Consider the following 21,087-nt stretch of genomic DNA (forward strand, 5'->3'; position numbering starts at 1 on the left):
AAATATCTCATGGGGTTTTTGTTGCATTCTTCCCCGCAATAAATTATATATGAAGAAAAGAAGCAGATGCTGATTAAGATGAAAAAGAATCGCTTGGCTCGACACAAATGCTGAATTGTTTGACTCGATCAACTCCAGTCGAGTACGTGGCATCCCACTGTTCCTGAACGACACACGGCGTACTCATCCTGCGTGTCCCTTTTCATTAATGCAATTTAATGTGGTGTCTTTCACATTACATTCCCAATTGCAGTTACCATGGCAACATGCATACAAAACATCTCGCGGCAACTCCGTATTGCTTCATTACAACCACTTTTGAAGTTTTTCTTGTCGTTTTTTTTTTCCTGTTTTTTTTTTTTTCTTGTCATCTTTTTCACAGGAACCCAGGGTGGGTGATAAGCAGATTGTGACTCCATCAAAGCATGTCCTCCCCCTCCAGCTTTTGTTATTCCCTTTACAAAGAGGAACGATTCCAGCTCACCCAAACCAACCGGGTAAGGGGACACACACTTAAACTGCAGCTAAAGAAAATTTAACTTTTTTTTTAAAAAGAAAATATATATTACTCCATTTTATTTTATTTTTTTTTTAATTTCATTGACATTTCAAAGGCATCGCATGTTTTTTAATCCGACCTCTGAATTTCAGGTTCAATATACGACAGTACAGTGTAAAAATGTACAGTTTTGGATGGTGACTGTGGATAATTTATGGATTTGTTTGTGAAAACCATAAGGGGCTGTGGTCCAAAATCTGTAATGTGGTGCATTTAAGTTAACTGCGGTTTCATAGAATTGATAGGAGGCTGCCAGAAAGCCTTGTGCTGAAGGCTATGACTAGAGGCAATAAGTTGTTTACTTCGATAAATTACTGATCTCGGGCAAGTGTCAAGTCTCTGTAAGCTCATAGTTTTCACAACTCCCTGTATGCTCTTTGACTTTATTTATACAATGTGCTGAAAAAGTTTGATGTATTATCCTGTAATAACTTTACTGAATTACTTGGACCAGATGTCCCTTCCTGAACATAAGCTAGGGCTATAACTGAGTGGATTTATTTATTTGTAAGCAGCCAAGATGAATGAATTTACAACTCGTGGCGCTCTGAACATTCCCCAGCTGTCTTTACGCTTGCTTGCGTTTTTAGAGAACAGGAAATGCGCAAAACGGTAGACGCAAGCCTCATTCTGGAATGCTCTGATACAGGAACTCTGTGAGTTAGGACTGCCCTCATCTTCATGGATCCTCCCAAACTTTCGATCAGTCCCTCCAGAAAAACGCGACTATGCATAATAACATATAATAATACGCATAAATCAACATACAATCCGCCAAAGTCTGCACATTCGTGTGGGGGCCGATCGGCCGATTTCCACGCAACGCAAAATGCACGAAATATGTGGGGGTTGCATGATTTCCTCATCATTTGTCTGCATCAGAGGCAAAGGGCGAACTCTTACAACTGTCAGGTTTAGAGCAGATGGGTTTGCTGGTTTTTACATGAATGCGCGACAGCAGGAATAGAGTAGGCAACAACGAGCCACGTAGCGTTGTGGACGCGATCGCTCCTGAATCAGCAAAAAAATGCAAAAAGTTTTTGCTGATTGCGCAGAAATTTGGAAACTATGCAAGCCCTTGTCCGTTCACCGCAGTTAGGCTTATTTTGCAATATTTTATGGGAAGAGAGATTTTCTGGAGGGATTGCCGAATGCGCCTTTCCCCTTTTTCGCAACATAGCTGCGGTTTGCTCAGAATTGTCTGGATGATCACATGTAAAGAGATTCAGTTATCAAAGTAGGAATTCCGTGGAATGCTTGACTTCACTTTCATGCCACAAACCTGCTTCCAGCTAATGACAGGCTTCGTAAAATTGATGTCGCGATATTCACAGGCCGACCTCAGAAGGTTAAGATGCGTGGATAATGATGACGGTCGCCATAGGACAGTGGTTCTCAAACTTTTTTTCGTGATGAACCCCCTTTAAAATATTTTTTCGTCAAGTACCCCCTGACACGCGCAAAACATTTTTGGTAGAAGATAAAGAGGTACAGTGCTGTGCCATCAGTGTCTGATTTATTAAAGTTAAACAACTAATAACAGTGATTTGCTAGCGTTGGCTAATTGCTCCCCGCAAAAAAACCACAGTGCCTTGGGTGCCTACTTCCGGTACTTCGTCAGCTCTGGTTTCGCCTTCTTTTTCACAAGTTTCTCTGTATTTTCAGCCGCATCGCTGCTGCGCTTTAGCCACAGCTCCATTGTTACAGTGCGTCGTCATGGCAAACGGCAGGTTATTGACGAGTGATGCTGGATCAATGAGTCAAACTAACTTGGTTTTGGGAGAGTCCGTTTTTTTAAGGATATTAAAATTGAACACCGAACATACATTTGTATTTTATCAAACTTTTTCTAATATAATTATTTCTCAAGACTTGATTATTATTAGGATTACTGCTGTTTTTTTAAATATATATATATATTTTTGTAAAGCTTCACGTACCCCCTGGAGTACCTCCACGTACCCCCAGGGGTACACGTACCCCCATTTGAGAACCAGTGCCATAGGATATCACCATGGCAGTGAGGAATGTGTCAGCATGTTCGCATGAACAGAAGCGTCTACTTCGTTCTTGGAGATAAAACAATGAAACTGGAGAATGTTTGTCATATTGCTTTCATGTCTATCAGAACTTCTCTTGTCAACACCCTTGCTGACGGCGCTACTCTTCCTGAATGATGTAAATTCAGGCCCCGAAATGAATGAACAACCCCTCGTCCGCTCACATGTGTTGTCACCTCTCCCACCTTGCTCTGACGTGTACATTAAAAACGTCAGTTAATCATTTCCCAGAGTGGCATCGTGACATGAGAGATTGTCCAAGACGGACTGGCATGTCGTGGATCTCGCGCGCCGCTTGATGCATGACAGATGACACAGACATGCGTGGCACAGGAGCTTTGTAAAGTAAAGGAGTGGGAGACAGACAGAAAATAAATCATTGTTGTCAATTCCTGCTGGAGATGTGGCTGGTGTGTTTCAGAGTAGACAATTATTGCATCTCACGGCGACACGTGTTTCAAAGACACGGTGTATACTTCAAGCGCCCGTCATGTCAGTTTGCACTATGTTATCTATACATTTGACAGTCACTCTCAATTTATCAGTGTTTCCTCAATCCATACTGGAGCTGTTTGTGTTAACCCGTATCCCTTTGAGAATATAGGAGTAAACATTCATACTGTAAGAGAGAACACGTGGCTCAGGGTTTTCTTTCCATCATGTCCCGGCGGTAAACAACAGCTCCCTGAACTGTGCAGCCCTGGGTCGTACAAGTCCCTCCTCATATCTACATGGAGGTACTGGACAGCTCCTTCCCTTCCCTGCTCCATCTCGCCATCTGCAGTGACAACATCCACCCAGGCTCGCTTTGCTTCGTGGTTTGCTAGGAGGTACAATCAAAGGGAGGAAAAAAAAATCAAAATGAGTAACAATTACAGTGGCTCATGTGTAGGTGAAAGGCGGCAATGAAAGGCCCATTGTCAGCTCTGTTCGCCAGCTGTGGCACGAGCAGAAGATTCGAAGGCCTAAGAGGACGAGGAGGCGGATCCAGCTGTGTAGGACCGGGAGAAGGCCATCTGCTCTCCTTCCCTCCTTTTAGTAACCTTTCCCTGGGCCAGACAGCCCAAAATCAGCAGCTAAATGTTGCCAGGGTGGAAATTTGTTTGGTCCTCCCAATGAGACTGACTGAATATTTCATTATGCATACCTGCCCAACGGATGAGGATCGCAAGACTCTTATCTATTTTGCGCTTTTTTTTGTTCAAAATGACAGCCCTCACAGAGGGAAGAGTAGAGGGAACAAAGGAGGTAAATTAAACTGTGTTGATTGCATTTGTTTTTCATCACCTGGTGGGGAAGGTGAATCAGCTGCAACAGTTGGTCGAAATCCTCCTCAGACGCTTGTGAATACTTTCAAAATGCAGAGTCACCAGTTGTTTTTTGCCGACTATGAAGATTTTATTCCAAATGTGCACAAATTGGCAGGTGTGCGTGTGAACATCCGCAAGATCTTTACAGTGGGCAGGAAAAGAGGTGAGGTCCTTTGTGCGCTCCTGTGCCCCTCCGCGTGTCCCCCGTCCACCCATCCCTACACCCACTTCCCTGTTTATCCCCTGCCATCATCATAATACCAGTCATTTGTGTGACGCAGAGCTCCAAACCTGTAATTTTTAGGGAAGTCATCCTGTTGTGAGTGTAACTGGAAATAGGATTTCTCCCCAGTGCGTGTTTGTCATGGAGCTCATACCAAAGAGAGCAGCCCTGCTTGTCAGAACAAAGCAAAGTTGTTGGATGGAGCCGGCCTTTCAAGAGAAGGGGTTCATTTTCTGCGTGGGGGTCGATTAGACCACAAGCTGGACGTGCAAGTGGTTGTCCCAAGTTTCTGTTGCTCTGCTGGTTTCCCGCCCAGTTTCTACTTAATCTGGTGAATATTGTAAGACTGATTTTTCTGGTACTGAAGACTGAAGTTGTACTGTTTTCGATGCCAAAAAAAAAAAAATCATTCAGCATTTTTACTTGGTCACGCCAACATAGCCATCACTACACGACACAGACAAGCACACACGGATAAAGACACATTACCAAAGTACCAGCGTGGTTGTAATTCCTATAATGAAGCCTTTCTGAGACGCCTCTCTCCTGTGATGCTTATCTTGTTTTGTATGAATTTATTTCATACCTTTTCGCTTTCATTTTCATGTTCGTCTCACCCCTCCCCGGAGCGATTCATCAAGATTTGTATATTACACTCTTAGTTTCTACTCCTCCGCATCGATGCTTTATTTATTCACCTTCAAGATGCAACACATACATATGTATGTTGATGGGGGGGGGGGGTAGTTTAATTTCCTGTAATGTGCATGCATGGATAAGAGGATGTGATGCAAGCAGGTGTGGATTCAATCGAGAATAGACAAATAGGGTGTGTAACTGACGTTTTATGTTGCATATTCCCCGTGAAGTGTCAAATCTTCTTACCTGGAGGACACACTGTACCCAATGAAGAGTAGGAGTGCAAAAGCATTATCAGTTTTTCATTTTGCAGCTGGAATTGGAGTCGTACTTGATATGAGCTGCTATTGAGCCGAGCAAATATAGGGAAATGGAAAGGAGAGAGATCTATAGGGAGTTGAAGAGTGCTTTGATTTAGGGCTTTGGACTTCTGGGATATGTAACCCCGCTGTACATGAACACTCAGCTACTTATTGTCTCTGTACCTCAAAATGATCTTCTATTACCTTCCACCACTTTTGCCATTCCTCTTCTTTTGCTTTCTGGAAAAATTCTGCTGTAAAAGAAATCCCTCATTCCCCAGTTTAAGGTAGCTTTTTTTTTTTTTTTTTTTTTCATTTCGTCTGACCTACAACGCTTCGAAAAACCTAAAGCATAACCTTTTAAAAGCCATTCTCAGAACCCATGAGCTATGTCTGACAACTTAACCTTCGCGTAGCCAGCAGATATCCAGTCCAGGACCTCCTTGTTCCGTCCACTGCTCATTGTTTACAGTCCGTATAGCAACTTGAGACATCTGCGTGGAGCTGAAAGACGACGAGTACGAGCGGATTGTTCCTCAAGTAGCCACTCGTTCGCGCTCAGTTTTAAAATAGTTTAAAATCCTGACGATAGCTTTGGTCCATCACCGGACTACAGACATTTTTCCGGCCTTTTTTCCGTCTCTTTTGCACCCTGCACTGTTAAAGTGAACGTAATCACTCAAAACTCTTCAAATAGAAACCAAAAGCTTTCCTGTCACGATATTTTCTCCCTCGCCGACAGACTCGGTGTTCATTTACGTAATCTTTTCTCGAAATAAAACCTGAGAGTTTTCTGTGAAACTCCACACAATTCTCACACTCCGATTTATTTTTTCCCTCTCTAGCAGTTTGGCCAACCACATAAAATGCAGCTGCTCTACTGTTCAATAACTATAGATTTTTTTTATTTTTTGAAATCACCACTGAACACTTTGGATGATGTGGACATTGCCCCAGGTCTTCGGTAGAACAATTGCTCTGTTGCGTCAGGGCCTAAATGGACGACCAAGACACTTTCTCAGGATGTAGTCTGTGGTGCTGCAGCTGTGAGATTTAAAGGATTGCAGCAGTTCCTGAGTACGAGCACATTGTATTTCTGTAATGCAGAGCTCTGCACAACCTAAAGAGCACAGTTATAATTATCCTGAACAACTGCACTGTGAAAACCCAAATGCATGAAAGAAATAATTGCCTAATCCTAGAAATGAAATCACTGCACTCAATGATCTTACAGACTGCATTAAATGTCGGCGGTGGAGCAGAAAGAATGAAATGCGGCGCGCTTTTCTGTTCTGTAAAGTTTGTTTCGGCCTTGTTCCCATTTCACGATTGTAGACCTGATACACTCGCCGCCAAGAGGCAAGTCAAGATTCTTAGCGGTGTTAAAATGTTGTTAGCGAACCGTTGAAAGGCTGTTGAAACGTATATTTACATTCATTTGTTTACATTTCTGTCACCTCAATAACCCCCTATCCATTCTTTCACCCACGCTTTCAAGAATCTGTGGCATAAATAACTTCTTGAGGACATCATTGTCTTTGCCGTGCACCTTCGTGCTTGGTTTTTCAGGTAGACCGGACCGACCTCTCATGATGAATGACCCTGTGAGTCGTGTAGTGAGTAACCCCTGGAGGTGCAGAATCCAGATTCATGAGGGCAAATTGTGCAGTGCGAGAACAAGAGTGATCTGAGTTGGATGGGTTTGGAGCGCAATTTCCCTCCAGCCATATGTGAACGCACCGGAACATCTGGTTCCAAATTGAATGTGGACCAATTGTGTGCGGCAAGAACACGGCGCGATCTCACTGAGAACCGGCCTACGAGTTTGGGTGAAATGGCTTCCCTTGCTGGGTAAGCTTTGCATAATGGCATGCAACCCTGCAACAAAATCCTTCAGTAGCAAGGAGCAAGGCAATGAATCAAGATCCAACCTGGACAAACCATAGCAGCAGTCGCCCTCTTGGTATTCCTGTATTTATGCTTGCAGCCCCACTTCAGACGTACCCAACTGACAAGCAGAACTCTCAAGGGGCGTCGATTGCATGTTGGTTTATTCAAAATTTAAAATCAATGAGCAAGACGGGTTTTCTATTTCTACTGATTCAGGTACAGAACAAACAAAATATAAGTTGAGAACAACCTTGAATTCTGATGTGGACCAAACAACCAGACCAAGACCACTTGAAAAGGTGAGTCTGTGCCCCGGTCTGGATCTGATGCAGTACTAAAAAAATATATATGTGTGGGTGCAGATGTAAATATAAGCAGCAGTTATCCTTGTGCTTCTTCGTCACGTGGCACACACCAAGCATGAATTCACCCACTCCCTCCTCACCTTTCATTTTCTTTAACACCCTCATCCATTATTCACAGACGGTGGAAAACACATTCATATTGACTACACAGACTTTTAAAAAAGCACAGCGCTTCACTATGCAGATAATACCTACTTGACTGGGAGAAACACAGCTGCATTAAAATATGTCAATATCAAAAAGCTCACAATCTTTCATGCTCGCTAACATTTTGAAACTTTTTTTTTTTTTTTTGCCTGACAGCCCTGCGGGGTAGGGAGGAGGAATAGAGATGTTTCCGTTGCCTCAAGGGAATATTTTCTGCTTCCATCACCTTTGTTGACAATGATGTGTGCAGCTTTTTCCTCTCATTTTCCCCAGTGGGCAAGGTCACCTGCATCATTTGCATTTCATGGGATTGTTTTTGAGGAGAAGATTCTGATTTGTATTAATGTGCATGTACATGCCACTTTGTTTTTGTCTTCTTCTTTTTTTTCTTTTTCTTTTTTTTTTTTGGTCATACCCTGAATATTCAGCACCACCCAGGCGTAAAGTCAATAAATTTATTCAGATTACATGCGAATGAACATGGAATTGCTTACGCCATAGGAATGATTGTCTTGAGGTGAACGTGTAGATATTACAGGTCCACAAGTAGATGTCCTTGAGGCAAGTTGATCTGACTTTCATTGGAACCAAATTGAAAATGTATATTTTTGCCCACACATAATACTTCATTGATTTAAGTTTCTGTTACACAGTGTTGTATTCAACTATAAGGCTGAGGTGGGAGCCAAACCCAGAACAGATCTACTCAAAAATGTTATGGGCTCTTTTCCACATACCCTCAACCAGAATGTTGTTTTGTTTTTTTGTTTTTTTGCAACATACAGCGAAGGAACAAACCCAGGTAGAAATCTGAAACCGGAAAAAAAAAAAGAAGAAAGGATGACACATCACAAGCCAAGTGTACTACATGATAAATACAAAACCCCAGGACATTCTTGCATGTTATCCCTGAAAAGCCTCCATTTCCCGCGACCTATTGCATTCGTGACCATGACCATCCTCGATTTCATATCCCCAGCTGCAGAGAAACCTTTTCACTCACAACAATACACCTCTGTCCAACTGCCTTCCATCATCATCAAAAAAAAAAAAAAAAAGCCCGTGGCAAACTCCTCACCACTCTTTGTGCCAGAGCAGACGAATCCCTTGGCACAATTCAGTCTACGCGGCCCTGATGGCCGTGACACTTTGGTAACGGTCATACTCAGCTAATCAGCATAGTGGTGGGTGAGATGCTGGAGATGGAGCCAGAGGCCACACGAGGCCCTTTGGTGAAGCTGAATCATTTTGTAACATTGAAACATTCTCAGTGGTAAAGTTAAAAACATGCATCTCTGAGCCTGCAAAGGTGAGATTTGTTGCTGTAACTGACGTCTTTCCGTATGACTGTTGAGTAACCCTGAATATCGCTGCTTCCGTAGAAGTTTGATGTTATCTGTGTTCACCTTCACGTAACTAAACATTTCAACATACATAGAATGTTGTTGACCCTTTACAAGAGGGGCACATGCTTAATTCATGCTTCGGGAACCATTAGCAAACAGTTCATGAAATTGCAGTGAACATTTTCTAATCGAGTCGGCGTGAGCTTTACAGATGAGGTGAATGCCAGCTAGGACTTGCTAAACACTGGTTGGGACAAGCTAGATGCTGGCCAGTAAGCACAAGCTTACCCTCTTGGACCAGCTACATGGCCATTAGCACAAGCTAAAAGCCTGTTTAGACAAGCTACATGGCCGTTAGGACCAGCTAAAAGCCTGCCAGAACAAGCTAGATGCCGGCTAGGACAAGCTAAACACCGGAAGGGAAAAAACTAAACATTAACTAACTGTTAGAAATACGGGGCTGCCTCAATTTTTTTCCAGAATCTTTTTCAAGAGTTTCATCCTGTCTTTAGGAGGCCAATTTCTTTCTTTCGTTCTACTTTTTATTGGAAACCCTCATTGGTAACAGAAGTATGGGCTACATGCAGCTGAAGTGAGCTGGATTGGCTTGACCTTAGATTTCATACTAGATGTGGTGGGTAAAATGGCACTTTGAGCCTGGATGTGAGTGTTGCTACCTTGTAAAACTTACACATAGCACCTTTAATTATGTAAATTTTGTCAAAGAAACAGAAATTAATTGGAAAAAAAAAATCTGAATTCAGTTCTGTAGTGATTAATATTGATGCTGTGGAATAGTTATAATTTTGTGACGACTTCAACATCACGTATGCCAGGATAATGAAATTACAAAATGTAAAGACCTTTGTTTTCTTGAGTCTAAACTCGTCATTTGAAAATAATTAAATCCAAATGACATCCTGCTTTCTTTGCTATTTGGGTGTATAATTCTCATCATGGTGTTTTAGGACATTGTCTGGAATTAATGTGGCATCTGCAAGCTTTAGACTGTCGAGAGTTTGGGTTCCCCCCCCCCAACCACTGTTTGTGAAAGCGAGACAAGCATTATTAACTCCAAACTATAATCCCCGCCACAGACGTGAGCAAAAATACATCTTAAAAAAAAAAAAAAAAAAAAAAAGAACATCCATAAGCTCATTATCTTTTGAGTGTCAATGCGAATTCAAAAATCGCCTGCATGAGCTGCAGGTTCACACCCGGGCGATGTAATGTTTGACGCTGATGTCCCACAGATATCTATTTTCTCCACCACAGTCTCCATTCCAGCTCCGTTTTTTTTATTTTATTTTTTTTATATTTTGAAGATTCAACCCCCCCCCCCACCACCACCACATGACACACACACACACACACACACACACACACACCCATCTCATATCTAACTCTAATCTGCCCCTCTGCCACACTTCCTTAAAAACAAAACAAACAAACAAAAAAAATCTTTCTTTGAGTCGTAGTGCTGAAGTGAAGGCTGCTGGATAACTTGCATTTCTGTACCAATAATAATTGGGAAGGAAGACAATATAAATGCAAACAAGCAGCTTATACGCCTCAAGGTTGAGGACAGTTTTTTTTTTTTTTTTTTGCCTAAAGTTTACTTTTCTAAGTTTAGTTTTTAAGTCAGCGAAGGCTGTTTGAGTTACACTCTTGCAAATTGCTTGGACACCTGAAACACATGACGGTTTGGCTAGCGCAAGCAATTAAAGTATTGTCTAGTGAACTACAAAGTCTGGGGGTCACACCGCAATTAAAGCCGTTCAATTTTCCCCTCCCTCGACAAGAAGGAATAGATGTTCATTCATCACTAAAGGACATCAATGGATACATACCTAAAACCTTGAGTCAGGAAAGCTGTACAAAGCTTATTCAACCTGATGGCAAACTTATTGAAAACAGCAGAAAGAGGGAAGATTCCTGTACTACTGAGAGAAAAGTGGAGCTTTAAGAATTGTTCTGGAAATAATAGCCCAACAACATCTGCAAAACAGAAGAAGCCACAAGAAGAAAAATAAGCAATTCTACAAAGCAATGTCTGATTGAGGAAGGTAGCATTAAAAAAAAAAAAAACACACACAAAAAAACTAGCAATTTTAAAAGTATTAAATCCATTCTGCTTGTCGGCTCGTATCAGGGGTGTCGCTCCTCAACTTCACATAAAGAAACGTGGCGCTCGCTGTTCCTCTCACAAACGTCCGACTCGTGTAAACACACCTCATACGTTTGTAGTCAAACTCCACACAGGGCGACGACTTCGACTTCAGATGCAGGCGCTAAGCGGTCTCTCGGTTACGTCTCCATGAAAAAAGTGACGTTACCGATTATCCACATGGCTGTAGAAGGTTAGATTTCCTTGGGGAAAAAAAATCAAATCCCAGCCCTCCGCAAAGTGTCCTGCACTGATTCCAAACCTGCGTTGTACTGCTGCGCACCACAGCTGACTTCAAAACTTGTTGCAGTCCCACTGTAAGTCTAGACAGAATGTGAACCTTAATAGCTTGTGATTTATTTCCCCCTATTTTGAAATATAATTTACCAGTATTTGTATGTAGATCTGCGTGGGTGTGTACATCTTTTAAAACTCATGCATGGAAAACAGAAGTCAAACTAAATAAGGTAAACATTTAACGAAATAAATGAGTTTGTTGTTTTTAAGACACTTTTTTTTTTTCATGGGCTACTGAAAATTGGTTCATCTAAATGTTTATTTAAAATTAGCATATATGTGGATTTTTTTATTAGCATGAACATATTAGCGATTCAAAAAAGAGAGTGCCATTGTGGAACAACGGAGAAGAGTTCGTACGTTTATCTTTCTTCCTACTCCTGTCCAGACATGTAGGGTCAGTTTTGGATGATTTTATTACTGCGGTGTCATTTTCTTTTATTTGTTCTGTTGTCACTTTCACATGTTTGATAGAACATCAGTCAATCAGAACAACCTTCTATTGGATCGATTAAGTCAAATTAAAGGTGTAATCATTTTTGCGCAGCATAGCCCCGCTAATTTTAGCACCCTTACTAGCTTTTTTTTTTTTTTTTTGCAGCCTGGTGGACAGTGTCACTTGTTTTTTTTATATATATATATATATATATATATATATATATATATATATATATATAATATGCCTCATGAGCTTTTGTTCACCACATGCTTTATTTTCTACTGTAATCCAATGTAAAACTGCTGTTGTCTTTTGACAGAGGCCACCCTGTGGCTACGCTAGCTTCCAGGTTGGTCAACAAAAATCCGACATCCCTGAGGCGCTTTCACTGTTACGCTCAACTCTGCTGTGCTTTGGGTTACTCGAGAAGTTGCATACGGCATCACAAGTAAGGCAGCAACTGTCTCGAATGCATCCGGTTAATTCGTCATCACTGACACGTTCTCTCAGAAATGGCTGTTTGGGGGGGGGGGGGGGGGGGGGGAGTGTTATGTTGAGCCAACAGCAAAAACCAACTGCAGAGAATTGTATTTAATAATTTCAGTTGTGGGATGTCGCATTTTAATGATAAGCATTGCCCAATGTTTATAGAATCCAAGCCAGTGCTCTATTTGTCTGCCTGTTATTAGATAACACCGCGAGGTGCACATATACACAAGACCCCGAACCACTGTTAGGAATACTTAATGAGTTAAACATCACATCAGACACACAATAAGTGCTCCTACAATTACTAATTCATGGATTTTCTTTGCTCTGGGTGTGATGCTATTATTGGCTGTGAATGGCCTTTGTTTGGATGTGACAAAACAAAAGTGCGGCACATACTGAGTTTTAATAGTGTTAGATTGGAGAGGGTTTCTTTGTTTAATAGTTGTTGGCAGTATAAGTCGCAATTCTGAGGCAGGGAATAATGAATGATTAGAACTAATTCCTGGTGACTGACAAGGAAGTGGAGCATGTTTTCCATAACTCGTATCTGCATAAATGTGCAATTGTAATCCAATCCCATACAGCGGCCCTGCAATAAATCTACACTTTACAAGACTCATAATGTTCAGTGTACTTAGCGCTGTGTCAGAGGCGTTAAATCAGCCGCTCCGTTATTTAACACTGAACATGTAGTGGTGCTACATCATGGTTGCATTGTTTTCAGTTGTTTCAGTGTCCGACCTTGAGCTTTGACCCTGAGCTCAGTCATTCACTGTCATCGCTGACAGTAGAGCAGCCAACATCTGTCTGTTTCCATGTCATCATTGTTTTCTTTGTTTTTCTTTTTTGGGGGGATCATCAAAGCTATGCAGAAGATTGTTCCTAGCGATCTTCAAGGCACTGTCACGTCATAGTTTTTCTGTCATTCTGACCGTCATCCATGTGTCATCTGGAGCCTATGATCTCCAAAAGTGTCCAGAATTGGATGTCTCATCTCAGTATAAAATCCAATCATCTTTGTGACTGTCATGTCACTCTGTCGTCGTGTCATCCCAGCTGTCAATCTGACCATCATCTCACCCTTGTCTCTGTCCATCATTCAGACTCTCAGCTCGGGGGGGGGGGGGTCATTGGACTGTCATCAGACTGTCATCTCAGTGTCATTTAGACTGTCATCACAGTCTTTCATTTCAATATCTGTCGGAATCCCGTCGGCACCTCCGTCTGTCATCTTGACTGCCATCTGTTTGTCATCTCAGTCTGACAGAGCTTTTGAGCCATCATCTCTCACCCTTTCGCCCTCTCTCCTTGCCGTCATCTCAGTCTGTCACTCCGACAGTCAGTCTCACTCGGACTGTCATCTCAGTCTTTCAGATCAGTAAGCATCAAAATCTTCGTTACCTCAGTCTGTCAACCTGGCTGTCATCTCAGGCTGTCATTCTGTCATCTCAGTTTGTCATCTCAGTCATTCTGGCTGCCATCTTCAGCTGTCAGGACTACAAACGTTGAGTTTGACATCTATGTGTTGAAGAGTTGTTGCGTTGTTGTTGAGTCAAAGTCATGTGGATATGGCTGGCACATTGTCGTTCATTGTGTCACCGTGATGAGACGGAAGTATAGACTCACACTGATTAACTTGTCAAAATTTCAGGTGCTCTTATGATTAATCGATCCAGTTCTGCCTGCAGGAACGTTCAGTGAAAAATCAGTCTATTTATTATCCTTTGTGAAAAAAACAGAGGCAATATTTGCCGAATATCCACAAAAATAACGACAGGCCCCCCCCCCCCGTATATCCCCGTAAAACACATTTATTCATAAAATTGACGATGGTACAGTCAGGAAGCAATTATTTATCCTTTTTCACAAAATGACCTCAAGCGGTCAAACAGATTAGGTCAGTTGCTCTCTCGGAGATTTCAAACAGGCCTGGAGAGAGGAAGGAAAAACATGGAAAGAGAAAGGTGATTTAGTCAGTTAGTCGGTCCCAGCACTCCATCCTGGGGCTCCGGGGCCCGACGCACCGCTGAGAGGCTCGCTAATGAGGCCAAATCCATCCGAAAAAGCTCGCAAGGCGGCAAACTTCAACTGTGTTCTCATTCGACCCAAACAAGTTCAACCTTAATGAATTTTCATAGTTATTGTTAGTTAACCGTAGTTAGTAGTGTGCTAAATATCACACAGCTGAAATTTCTGAAACAGCGCGGCCTCAGCGTCACTGTCAGGACACATCAAATTAAAGTGACAGCCGAGGAGAGAGAGCCATTATTTCGATGTGCAATGACAGTGAGTGACATTTAGTTATAACTAATCACAACATTTCAGTTAAAAAATGTCCCCTAATGATTAATCTGTTTTTTTTTTTTTTTTAAAGGAAATGGTTTGAAAAATATAAAACAACCCCTCCCCCCCTCCCCCAACAAAAGCCTCCATCAAATCAACCATTCTCTCTATTAATGAGGTGTCAATTGGATCAGTCCATGTGGCGGCACGCTCATCCTTGGAATGTCAGCTCGATCCGGATTGCTGAAAGTGGGTGATCAACTCATTAAAAGCAGCATTCTCCGGGCAAAGATGGTGACGGCAAAGACGTCATCTCTCTCTCTCTCTCCAAGTACCAGGCAAGGCTGCACAGTATAAATTTCTCTTCTTATATTATTTTTATGCTAAAACTGGCAGATATCATCGAATATATGTCCGTTTTATTGAAATAATTGCTCTCGTAGCCAAACTAAACCAAAACTTGTACAGAGGGATATAGAGATGGCTATTAGCAAAGATGCTGTTCAGTAAATAGCATTTGAGAAACGGGCATATAAGCAGACACCTTGAGAAAAAGCAACAGGACATCCTGCTTTCTTATGTGCCACACTGGTGCAGGAATCAAGAGATTTTCAACCGGACGCTCAGTCACCTTTGAAACCTAAAAAGTAGAGGAAAGACATGTTCTTTTTTTTTAACCTTGCTTGATCCCGAATCTAGAAATGATACAAAATGTTATAAAAGAGGAAGAAAAGCGGAAGCAGATCCGCCAACTCTTGGTGTTGCCGGTGGGTTTTGTGCTCTAAACCACAGGGCGAATACGCTTTCCAGCAACTTACTTGTGTTATTCTCGTCCACTGGAAGCTGTGAGTGTCGTAAGTTTCCACGATGTTTGGTGTCACGGTGACATTGCCTTTGACTACCAAAGTCGTTTCAGTTCATCCGAGACTCCCAGTGGACATTTGCGCCAACTTTGAATGAATTCCCTCAGGGTGTCCCGGAGATGTCGTGCCAATGAGACTGAGACAGATGCACGCTCTTGAGGTTGTGACCTTTGACCACCGAAATCTTCATGCCTCATCCATCAGTCCCAGTGGACATGTTTGCCAAATCTGAAGAAATTTCCTCAGGGCTTTCCTGACGTGAGAGGTCAACAAAAATGAGACCGATGTCGCACTAATTTGAGGTAAAAGTGATCTCTGACCACCAAAGTCTTGACAGTTCACTCTGGAGTCCCAGTGGACATTTGTATCAGATTTGAGGGGAAAGAATACAAAAAAAACAAGCAGCGTTGTAAGGGCCTGAGCCCCCTCTCGGCCTGTGGCCGCGTCGTTGACGCCGGCCCCAATCCAACTGTGTCTTGGTCCAGTGTGTAGGCCTTGTAGTTTAGGAGTTAGAAGCCTGAGTCTGATCAGAGAGTGAGAGCAGAGCTGAGAGCCGGCCCTTTAAGAACCCCTCCCCCACTGCTCTGTCTTTGATCTGTGCTAGAGTGAGAGCAGAGCTGAGAGCTGGCCCTTTAAGAACCCCTCCCCCACTGCTCTGTCTTTGATCTGTGCTAGAGTGAGAGCAGAGCTGAGAGCTGACCCTTTAAGAACCCCTCCCCCTCTGATCTGTGCTAGAGTGAGAGCAGAGCTGAGAGCTGGCCCTTTAAGAACCCCTCCCCACTGCTCTGTCTTTGATCTGTGCTAGAGTGAGAGCAGAGCTGAGAGCTGGCCCTTTAAGAACCCCTCCCCCACTGCTCTGTCTTTGATCTGTGCTAGAGTGAGAGCAGAGCTGAGAGCTGTCCCTTTAAGAACCCCTCCCCCACTGCTCTGTCTTTGATCTGTGCTAGAGTGAGAGCAGAGCTGAGAGCTGTCCCTTTAAGAACCCCTCCCCCACTGCTCTGTCTTTGATCTGTGCTAGAGTGAGAGCAGAGCTGAGAGCTGGCCCTTTAAGAACCGCTCCCCACTGCTCTGTCTTTGATCTGTGCTAGAGTGAGAGCAGAGCTGAGAGCTGGCCCTTTAAGAACCCCTCCCCCACTGCTCTGTCTTTGATCTGTGCTAGAGTGAGAGCAGAGCTGAGAGCTGGCGCTTTAAGAACCCCTCCCCCACTGCTCTGTCTTTGATCTGTGCTAGAGTGGAGAGAGAGGAGGAGCACCAGAATTGGAGTGTGGAAAAGTGGAATAAGTCGGCATACGTTGGTCAAGAGTGACTCATAATAACATATTTTTGTAGGGATTTTTGTCAGGAATACAGTGGTGTGTTTTTTAAAGCTGTGGGATGTATAACGTAGATGTGCAAAGCGTTTGTTTGACAGTATGTACACTGAGAGGACACGGTCTCCCCATAGACTTCCATTGTAAGCGTGAAACGTGTCTCCCCCACTTTGACGGCTTGTAAAATCCAAACCGAGTAATTAATACAAAAACCTTTAGCAACTTTTAATCAGCACAGTTGGGAGAGTAATGTGTGAAAGTTCGGAAGCGATAGCATTAATGGCCTAGGAGGCGATAGATTTTGTTCGGGGACTAAAAAAAATCCTGATTTTGACAGTTTTGTCCAATTTGTGGACATTCTGTTGTAGATAGGTGAGGGGTCAGAGTGTGTGAATTTTGCGTCTTGATGAGACGAGTCTAACGGTGTTGGTCCCATGTTTGTGGGACTTTCGTGGGAGGAGTTATAGCGCTCTAAATTATAAAAAATGATCTTTTTGTTGTGTGGCTCCCTAGGTGGCGCTATAGACTTTTGTGGTGTTTTTGATGAGTGAACGTTCAGCCAGACCGGACAATTGTGCCGAATTTCAGCAAATTTCATGCATGTTCAGGGGGTGAAATTAGATTATGCGCGTTATGCGCATATTGCGCGCGCTCGTTGACAGCAAGAACAGTCAAGGACCAGGTTTTGAATGGTGTCTATGTGAAAACCGGCTCCGGGCCGTCTGGCCCAGTTGCCTCATGGGTTTGGGGGGGGGGGGGGGGGGCTGGGACACTGTTTAGTGTGTGTTTTTAGTGCTGCTAATATGTTGATCTGCCGAGCAAACATAAGAGGGTCTTCGCCTGAAGTACCTTCAGGCTCAAAACTCAAGTCACTCCTGAAATAATGTGTTAAGAATGGGAAAAAATCTCTGTCGCAGGCGGCGTAAGCATAGAAACAAAGGGGCCAAACAGGTCTATCAGATTAAGATACTGATCAAAGTTAAGAGATAGATCAGACATATAAGATATGACATCAAAAAAAAGTTGAGTTAAAACAGATGTTGTTGCTACAACACACACATAAAGGCAACAAGTCAACATAAACTTTGCCTTCGTCCCAGATTGAATCAATACTCCAGGTCACTTCAAGAGCAAGGGCTATAAAAAAAAAAATTTTAAAAAGTACATCAAACTTGTTGAATCGGAGGAGAAGTGAGGTCACGCCAACCTTCACGCCCTCGGACCTCAAATCCCCACAAGGCCTTTCGAGACAATTAAAAGTCCCATCGCTGCCGACAGTGTCAATGAAGTTGTTTCACCGCAGTCAAAGCGAGGAAGAACCATTTTGCTCCATAACACTTTATGGTTGTCGACTTGAATGAGATGCAGAAGCAGTGGCGGCACACCTAATAATAACGGCGCCTAAAAATACACAGGTAGCTCTCTGCTCGGTAACCGCAGGGACCCGGCTTCACCGTCCACCGAGAGCGCTCGCTGACTAATGAAGTTGGGAAGCTTAGAGCAATTAGACACATCAAAGCTCGAATCTGAAAATTAATTAGGCTCTCCTCTCCTTTCAGAAGTGGCATCCGCTCATGCAGCAGCTAATTAGCATACTGCCATCAAAACACGCAGGTGCCCGTGTTGTTGATGTTAAGACCACTCTCAGAAACATGTGCTTATCACGTCTCTGGACAATTAAATGAAGGAAATTGTCAGAGGTGTTAAGAGTGATGGATAAATCTGACATTTATCAGCGACTGAACAGATATACAAGCTTCAATCATCAAAGTACAAGATTCTCTGCCGGCCTTTAAGTATTTAGCGGCGCCATTTGGAGTCTGTGCGAGTGCTTTTATTTGCTTTCAGATGATGCGCGCCGAGCAATTTCATACGCCTCCAGTTTGTTCAACTGTGTATCAAAAGCTCCCTTAAACTTGGGTGTGACATTCGACATTCGCCGTCATTCGGTGAACTCGGCGGTCGCCTTGCAGAACTTCATTAGCCACACCGATCCGGTTTTTGCCGTGTGAAGTCACATCAAAGCACGAGCAATCACATGCTCATTCGCACTAATGAAGAGCTTCTTCAAACACAAGTGCTCATTATTAGCGACACCTGATTTTAAATGCGAGATGTATTATGTAAATCCCACCCTACCCACTCTTAAAACCCCCCGTCTTCTCAGTCCTGCTGTAGACGGCTGCGTACGGAGTCCCGAAGTTGCCGATGAGACAGAAAATAACATTTTATAACCAACTGATCACAGCGTGGGAACAAGTAACGTCTCGCTATCAATAATTAATCAAAGTGGGGGAGCAACTTAAATCTTGTTCCTATTAAATTATCAAAGTATGGGAACAAATTATACCCTGTGGGAGCAAGTCATCTCCTGGCCATAAATTGTTCAAAATATGGTAACAAGTTTCATTTCGTAATGGGAACAAGTTAAATATCGAGTCAACGAATTCATAAAAATGTGGGAACAAGTTTGACACGCTAAGTGTGCTTAAATATGGCTTGTGGCTATAGATTAAACCAATTATCAGAACAAGCTACGTCTCCTGGCCACAAATGAATGGAATTATGGGAACAACATGCACATTGTCGCCCTTACCAAAAGTGTTTGGGAACAAGTTGCATCCTGTGGCAGAGCATAGTAGAACTCATGGCCATATTTTTTTCACACTGAAAAATGGAGGTATGCGACAAAAGCAGTCCTGTACTTGGGGTACGGTAACCACGTTCCCTCCAAACGACATCAGGTTTGAGATGAGCGGCCCACCTTTTGACAAAGCAGAGAATCAAATCTCACGTGAGGGGGAAAACACAGTCTTTCCAAGGATTACCCCCCCCCCCCCCCCCCCCCCCGCCGCCCAACAAACAATCATTCCAACCTTTTTAACGGTTTTAGCTACATACTGGTACGTCTTTATTTCTGGGATTCTATCGTTGTTTAAATTCGAAAGAAAAAAAGTTTTAATTGTTTCCCAATCTTCTGATGGAGATGGGTAATAAGGGTCATATTGTGGATAGTTCATCATTCTCGCTCATAACAAAAAACAGGTAAATAATACATAACCTTTCATTGATTTGTTATAAGACAGAAATCAGGGCTTCTTAACTCATTTCCTCATGGTACTGTATTAATCATTTCCCTCAGCCGCTCTCCTGTGAAAATTAATGCTGCCCAATATGTTTTCCCTTTGGGCTCCATTTTGATTAATGAACCTGGTTCACTACTGTGCTTCGACAAGGAAAATGTATCCAAATAAACTTAGGAAAAAGTTCACAACTCCAGTCCATCAATTCCACACAAGATCCTGCTGTCAAATACGCTTATTTGTGAAATACAGCGGACTTCACACTGATATTATCTGGAGGTGATGATGATTCAAACTCGACAGGAAGTGAGACACGGGTTTTACAAGTCAACGCGGTGAAGGCCCCCAGGAAAACAAAGTTCAGACTCAGGGTGGGAGATAAATCCTGGCTGTAGACAAAGCCTATATTTCTGTGTCCCTGCAGTTTTGCTCTAATCTGTCTCTCTCAGCCCTGTAAGCTATTAAAGGCCAGACAAAGGCAGTCCAGAGCTAAGCACCCTGTGGGGAGATCTTATTTACAGTGTAACTGCCACTTTCACTGCCTGCCACCTCTGTCTTGCTCCTGTGCTTCCTCGTTTTCCCCCCATTTTTTTCTCTCCCCCTCTCTCCCTTCACTGTTTCTCCTCTCATTCTTTTCCACTTCCATCTGCCGCTGTGGGCTTTTAATCTCAAGCAGCTGAAATTCCATCTTTCGGCTCGGCTTGCCAGTTTGAAAGGCTCGGTGTTCAACTTCTTGTTTCTGACTTGGCGTTTAATGGAACTATTGTTCAGTTTGAGGCATATCCCATTAGGTGAGACTGAGAGCGCAGAGAAACCTAAGCAATACGAGAAGGCTCTTGACATTTCTTTCAGACCGGTTGCCATTAAGAAGGTCTCTCTTTTTTCCCCCTTTTTATCCGGCTACACATCTTCAAGGTATGTAGCAACAAGTTGAGATTCATTACGACCTGATAGAAACTGTTGAATCCAGTGGTCAGATTGATTTAAGTTTCTTGGCTTTACTCTGATAAAGTTTCCACTGTTTCAAGGTACAGCTTGCAACTAAAAAAGTCCTATGGTTTTAAATACAGTACACATGTGGAATACCAAGGCCAGGAGCGAAAAAATCAATACTGTGACACTCAGCTTTTCTCCGAACTGTCAGCAAGAAAATACACCCCGGGAAGAGTTCATCATTTGCATAGCGTGGTATCTTAAAACGGCCTGACACAAGTAATAAAAATGTATTAGCTTCCCAGGACATGGGGGGGTTGTTGTTGTGCTGAGTGTGTTGCTGAATAAGCTCAGGCTACCAAATTTCCTCCCGGGTTCA

General features: G+C 42.9%; 1 long non-coding RNA gene across 2 annotated transcripts in view; it reads left to right on the forward strand.

Moving 5' to 3' along the window:
* Window positions 1–21,087, forward strand: part of LOC147238765 (uncharacterized) — a 303,515-nt gene that overhangs the window by 204,798 nt on the left and 77,630 nt on the right. For both annotated transcript variants that reach the window (XR_015111870.1, XR_015111871.1), the window contains exon 4: window positions 383–497. This is a non-coding gene — a long non-coding RNA (uncharacterized LOC147238765). The remainder of the gene's footprint in view (window positions 1–382; window positions 498–21,087) is intronic.

The sequence above is a fragment of the Aulostomus chinensis genome, chromosome 24 (genome assembly GCF_037954235.1).
Source record: "Aulostomus chinensis isolate RoL2024-O1b breed Wild chromosome 24, RoL_Achi_v1.0, whole genome shotgun sequence".
In the NCBI taxonomy this organism is placed as follows: domain Eukaryota; kingdom Metazoa; phylum Chordata; class Actinopteri; order Syngnathiformes; family Aulostomidae; genus Aulostomus; species Aulostomus chinensis.